This window comes from Hippocampus comes, unplaced genomic scaffold, assembly GCF_001891065.2.
Source record: "Hippocampus comes isolate QL1 unplaced genomic scaffold, H_comes_QL1_v1.1 scaffold68, whole genome shotgun sequence".
In the NCBI taxonomy this organism is placed as follows: domain Eukaryota; kingdom Metazoa; phylum Chordata; class Actinopteri; order Syngnathiformes; family Syngnathidae; genus Hippocampus; species Hippocampus comes.
In genome coordinates, this window is record NW_017805625.1 from 550,051 (window position 1) to 556,663 (window position 6,613).

At 48.8% G+C, this 6,613-nt stretch overlaps 1 protein-coding gene across 1 annotated transcript in view; it reads left to right on the forward strand.

The window, feature by feature from the left end:
- Positions 1–1,810: 1,810 nt before the first annotated feature.
- dag1 (dystroglycan 1) overlaps positions 1,811–6,613 on the forward strand; it is a 12,165-nt gene continuing 7,362 nt past the window's right edge. The window contains exon 1 of the mRNA XM_019880686.1: positions 1,811–2,098. The gene's annotated coding sequence lies outside the window, so the exon portion shown is untranslated. The remainder of the gene's footprint in view (positions 2,099–6,613) is intronic.

Below are 6,613 nucleotides of genomic sequence, written 5' to 3' on the forward strand. Positions count from 1 at the left end.
CCGGGCCGTTGGCCCCCGCCCACCTGCGGGCATGCTGCCGCATGCTTGTTGCCACCAGAGCATTCTCCAAAGTCTGTCGGCTGACGTCGCATCTTCTTTTTCGCCTTCTTCGACTGTGGGATGAATCGGAAAGACTCTTAAAGTCCCTGCATAGTCAAACGGAAATGTCTTGTAAAGAACAAGAGTGTTGTCAACAAGCCTGCCAAAAGTTGAGTGGAAAAAAATCTGAACATCTATAAAACAAGGCCTGAAAAAGCATGCCATTGTCTCGGCTCTCAAACGCTGTGGACGTGTGTCTGCTGTTTGCGCTGAAACCACGCCCTGCTCAACTATCAATGTCAATCAAATAGTACTCCTACAACCTAAAAAAATAGACGTTCCTTTGCCACGCATCTTTCCTACGTTTCACATCACTACATTTTTAAGCATAATTGAGCCTTTGTGCAAAAATGGAGCTGCATGAAGCGTCCGGTGGCAGGACTATTTCCCAGCAGGCTCTCATGAGGCACTTTGTCGCCTTAACAACGAGGCGCTCGCTCAAAAGCGGCCAGTGAAAGTTCAGACTGATTGTCAAATAGGACCGCTTGCTATTTCCTCTCTCTCTCTCTCTTTGTGGCATGCACCCACTCACGGCCGACAACAAAGTGCTCTAAAGTAGCAATGCCAGCAGACTAGCCGATGGAGGGTGCATTTTCCGGGGCACGGGCGTAGCTAGCGATTGAAGTGCACATTGCAATTGCATCGCTGATACAAAGGAAGTTATTAGAGTTGTTTTACGTTCTGTGTGTGCCTCACTATTACATCTATTCTCAGCGATTGACATGCAAATTGCGAAATTCCCTTTCGCAGCTTTTTAAGATCCAACTAGGCGCTTTGTCCTCTCGAGCAAACCAATGCAGTGCAGTAGTTGAACGACTGTTTCTTATGACGAATGGCTTTGCCATTAGTGAGCACTAGTAGGCAGCTTTGGCATATGAGCAGGACAACGGCACGTTGCTTGTGAGGCAAAACTGCACTAGTTGACAACTGCATGCGACTTGTACTACTAAGATTTTATTTCAATTGCAAGCCTCACAAATGGAACTTTTATGTTGATCAAGTCTGAGAAGGCTCGCTTTTTAAAAAGGTCCTTTGAAGGCGATTCTGCTGTTAGCCCGGACAAAAGATGTTTGCTTTTTCAAACATTTCACAAGCAAACGGCTTAACCCACGCAGATAATCGACGCCCCATCGCGTCACTTGCCGCAAGCTGAGCACCTTCAGGTGACCTCGTTCTTTGTCGTCCTTTTGTTGTTCAACATTCCTCTTCAAGTCGACTCCTGAAAAGATTCCGAGCAGGCATGTTGGATGTCACGTTCTTCTGACCTGCCGGCCCAGGGGTGTTATTCAGGAGTCAGGGCCCTCCACCCGCCCACAAGGCCTGAAAGGCAGGACGGCGCTGGGACGGATGCTTTCGGGTCTCCGTAGCAACTGCACACTTCTCTTAAATGATAAACTCACAGTGGCACACTGTGACTGCCCCAACTTTGCAGGTTTTACATTTCTGCACTGTTTGTCGATCTTATTAATTTTTAGTCTAGTGAGCTGCACACACACACTCACACACACACACACACACACACACACACACACACACAAAGTGTTAACACGGTCATTCAAAATCAATGAAAAAGGAGGGTGGAAGATGACGTCATCGCGTGGTCATGCACGCAGGCACGCAGCGTCGAAATCATGACGTGGAAGAAGAGTGGAGAAAAAAATGAGAGGAGCAAACAAGGAAAGGAGTGAGAGGAAAGGGTGAAGGGGGAAGCGGGTGGAAAGTAAGGGGGAGCCCCCTCGCGGTGGCCCCTCCCTCGTCGCCTCTATCCCCGCCCCTGCATGTATTGCTCCATTGTGGAGCTCGGCCGGCCGACATTCGCGAACGCGCGTTGCCGCCAGGAAGCTCCGAGACCGACCGGACCGCCGAAGGTTCGCTCCCGACGCCGCCGGCCTGAAGCGACGCCACGGAGCCACTACTGCGCTCGCAATCTTCTTCTTGTCCTTCTTTCCCGGAGAGCGCAAGAGGAAAACATAGTCGGGCAGCAACAACGTTCACGGCGGTCAGTGTCGACGTGCGGGTTTTCGGTGCGTGTGTGCGCGCGCGCGCGCGTCTCACCGCTGTAAGAGAGAGTGCTCGTGCACGCACTCGCCGCCGTACAAGAAAGACAGGCGACATTTAGCGGGGAAGCCTCCTTTCATACTGGCCTGTGCGGTACATGATAGACTCGCTATCGTGCGCGCGCGCCTTGTACATTATCATGTGTGTGTGTGTGTGTGTGTGTGTGTGTGCGTGCGTGCGCGCGTGCGTGTGTATTTGGTCGCCAGATGAACAGGTGCACTGAGGGAACATGCGTGCTTCCGTGCGCGTGCGCGGGGTTATTTTTGTCCGGCTGAAGGGCGGCAGGGGTCCCAATCTAACTTGATGTGTGACCTCATTACATGCACACGCGCGTGAACGTCTCGTCAGAAGGTGTGTGATCGTTCACACGGACGCACACGAGTGTGAGGATGAGGACAGGTCAACACAGCTGAGCACACCGCCGTGCGCGTGTTGACTGTTCAACTTTTGACGCACCTGAACAATCGCTCGTTCATGTAACGAATTAGCTCTTGTGGCTCTTTAACGTCATGACAGCTTCAACATTTTATTTGTTTATTTTCAGTCGGGAAACAAAGGGAATCTAAGCTTATTACTTGGATGAGGGAAATGTGTGAATGCGTGACTGTGAGGCAAATCTCTTCACATGAAATCTGGGTGAGCACTGGCAGGTTCGACAGAAGCTGCCAGTGCTCCAGACTACTAACTTTTTTTTTTTTGTCATTAGGAACACAGCGGCCTCTAACCTGGCATTTTAGGGGCGCAATTTGAAAATTTAAGGCGACATTTAGCGGGGAAGCCTCCTTTCATACTGGCCTGTGCGGTACATGATAGACTCGCTATCGTGCGCGCGCGCCTTGTACATTATCATGTGTGTGTGTGTGTGTGTGTGTGTGTGCGTGCGTGCGCGCGTGCGTGTGTATTTGGTCGCCAGATGAACAGGTGCACTGAGGGAACATGCGTGCTTCCGTGCGCGTGCGCGGGGTTATTTTTGTCCGGCTGAAGGGCGGCAGGGGTCCCAATCTAACTTGATGTGTGACCTCATTACATGCACACGCGCGTGAACGTCTCGTCAGAAGGTGTGTGATCGTTCACACGCACGCACACGGGTGTGAGGATGAGGACAGGTCAACACAGCTGAGCACACCGCCGTGCGCGTGTTGACTGTTCAACTTTTGACGCACCTGAACAATCGCTCGTTCATGTACCGAATTAGCTCTTGTGGTTCTTTAACGTCATGACAGCTTCAACATTTTATTTGTTTATTTTCAGTCGGGAAACAACGGGAATCTAAGCTTATACGACATCAACTTGGATGAGGGAAATGTGTGAATGCGTGACTGTGAGGGAATCTAAGCTTATTACTTGGATGAGGGAAATGTGTGAATGCGTGACTGTGAGGCAAATCTCTTCACATGAAATCTGGGTGAGCACTGGCAGGTTCGACAGAACACAGTGGCCTCTAACCTGACATTTTAGGGTCGCAATTTGAAAATTTAAGAGCAGACACTGTAATTCCACTTGTATAAATGTTCAGGAATGTTTCCATTCATTTTTACAGTATTACTGACAAATGGGCTTAAGTATGGAGTAGGGGGTTGTCTGCAAGAAAAAAAAAACACACCAAAGGAATAGTTGAAACAAATAATCACGAAATGTACTGGTCACACATGAAAAATGGACTTATGCTATCTCCAAATTTTGGGGCAGCATTTAGGGGCAGTCTGGAGCTCTGCCAGCTGTCGGAAGCCAAAAGACGCTGCTGCTTGCTGAGCTGAACTCTTCCGTGGTTAGCCTTGTTGCATTTGTGACTTTGGGGAAATGTTTTCCACAAAAAAATGCTTGTTACTGTGCAGCTCCAAAAGTTTCTGTCAAGTGGCACTTTGGCTAGCTAGCGTTAGCGCTTTGGGGGCGCAACGCGAGGAATTCTGCCGGCCTCTGGCCAGACTTTTAGAATGTTCCCCTGGTGTCACAGCAACTGTTGAAGGTCACTCCTCTTGTGGAATGTTGAACTCTCGCTGCTAAATGCTAATATGCTAAGTGGCATCTTGAACACAAGCAATGGTTTTGTGTCTGTCGTCGGCATCCAGACATGTTGAGTCCTGCTAATAGACGAACTGAAAATATCAGCACCCAAAGAAAAGGGCAGACCTTTTGTGTTTTTCTGAGGATGCTTTCTTGAGACTTGTTTTGTGTTGGTCAAATCATGGTAGACATGTCTACCAAATTGTTTGTCGTTAAGTCAAACTAGCTTCAGGGGCTAAATGAAAAAAACAAAACAAAAAAAACCCCCCACCTCTGATGGGATCAAAAAAGCCTAGGCCAAAATTAGCCCAAAACGGGCACATTAAAAAACAACCAAACAAAATGGTTTCTTTTCAGGCATGGTTTCTTGAGGCTTTTTTGTGGATTAACTCATGACAGACATGTCAACCAAATTCCATGTTGCAAAGCCAAACTGGCTTCAGGAGCTAAATTAAAGGAGGAAAAAAAAATCAAACAATCGCCGGGGTGCTAACAGGGGGCATCAAACCTTGCTGCTATTCTGCTTGAAACTAAAATGGCCGACCTGCTGTGTCTTTTGGGGCTTTTTTGAGGCTTTTTTTTGTGGGTCGACTCATGCTACCAACCATAGTTCCTTCGTTAAATTGGCTTCAGAAGAGTAATTATCCAAGCCACTCAAAAGGGACCGTTGCATTTGCATTCATTTCATGTCCGTTTCAGAAAAAAACACCACATTGCTTTAAGTCAGGGCCTTAAATTTTGTCCACATTACAAAGCATTTCGGCTCCCCGAAGAAAAGAGCTGGGGTCCGTAAGGAGGGGTGATTCGGTGGCATGCCCCCACCCCGCAAAGTATTGGGCTGGGCAGTGTTCAGGCTGCTGAGGAATTTTCTTCCTGCCCGCAAACATCTCAGCGTGCTGCCCTGGTAACCATGGTGACCGCACACAAGTCAAAGTAGACGCTCGCGTGTCTCCGTTCTCAGTTCTCTTCAATATCCTCGTGTGTCTGCGTGTATTTGTGCGTGCGTCTGCGCTCGTGCACGTGTCTTGACAGGCAGCAAACAAGGGGCAGCAGGAAGTGTCAGACGTTGACGTGTCAAAAGTAACATTCAACATCAGTAGCTCTACGTACGCACGCCTGTGTGTCAATGGACAACCCAAACACGCACACTCACAAGTTGGTACGAGCACCACTTTTCTTCAAGCGGTCATGTGACCTGAGCTCGGGGTCACGTGACCAAAGTGGAAAGAAGGCCGGAATGATGTTGTCTCTAAAACGGGCATGTTGCTCACTACCTGTTGTCATGGAGCGATCTTCTGTGATGGGGACCACCACTGTGTGCATGTGTGCTCACGTGGCAGGGAGGTGAAGGATTTGAGAATGTCAGGGTGCCTTGATTGATAGATCCTGCCCACACACGCACACACACACACACACACACACACACACACGCGCACAGCTGCCAGCATGCGTCATGTCAAGTCCTTGCTGGTGGTCTGAAATGCGGACAAGTGTCTTTGTCATGTGTTAGGCCAGCAGGGGTGGGATGCGACACACACACACACACACACACACACACGTCTCTCTCTCTCTCTCTCTCTCTCTCTCTCTCTCTCTCTCTCTCTCTCTCTCTCTCTCTCTCTCTCTTTCTCTCTCTCTCACGCAGGAGCGCGCCCACATACACATTGCACACATTGCAGCCACCGGTTTGTTGTGACGTTCTGCCAATAGGGGGCATTAGGATGTACACATATGTGGGATGCGGGTTCAACTGTGTGTGTGAAGAAGAAGAGTTGTGTGTTTGGCCCTGTCCAAGTACTCGCAGTTGCACCCTGGTGCCTCTCAATTTTGCATTCCCCTCAAGGTGCGAGTGTGTAGGGTGTCCCAATTCTCCAAAGTGCTCTATTGCCCCGCCCCTTTAGCACCCTTGTTCCATACTTGGGCTGAGCACGCATCCATGGCCCCTCAGCCGATGCATATTACTTATTCATTGGGGCTTTGACCAAAATAGTGACAAAATGGCAACATCCAGCCAATTAAAAAAAAAAAGTCATTTCCATCTTATATATTGGATTATTACATATTTTGTCACTAGTACGTGTGTAATTTCAATAGAAGATTTAAGTTCACCTATGTGCATACGATTTTGTCTGCTTGCAACCCGCACTGTCCAACACTAAGTGCACTTCCACTACGCGTGCACTTCATTGAGGAGCATAGGGTGCCGTGAGTGTATTTGCGCAGGGCCGTAGTGTTGTTTCAAGTTTGTTTGTAAGGGGGCGTGCCCTTCCTGCATGCAGCGAGCGTGATGGGATAGGAAGTTGTTTGGGCAAAGAAAAGAAAAAGGCAAGTAACAGAAAAAACAAACATCTTGCTGTGGTTTCTTGGAAAAGTCCACACGGGGTTGTTGGAGTCAACTTTTTCAAGCCTCCGTGAACTTCCCAAAGTTGTTTTTGCAAGGATTGTCATGGGG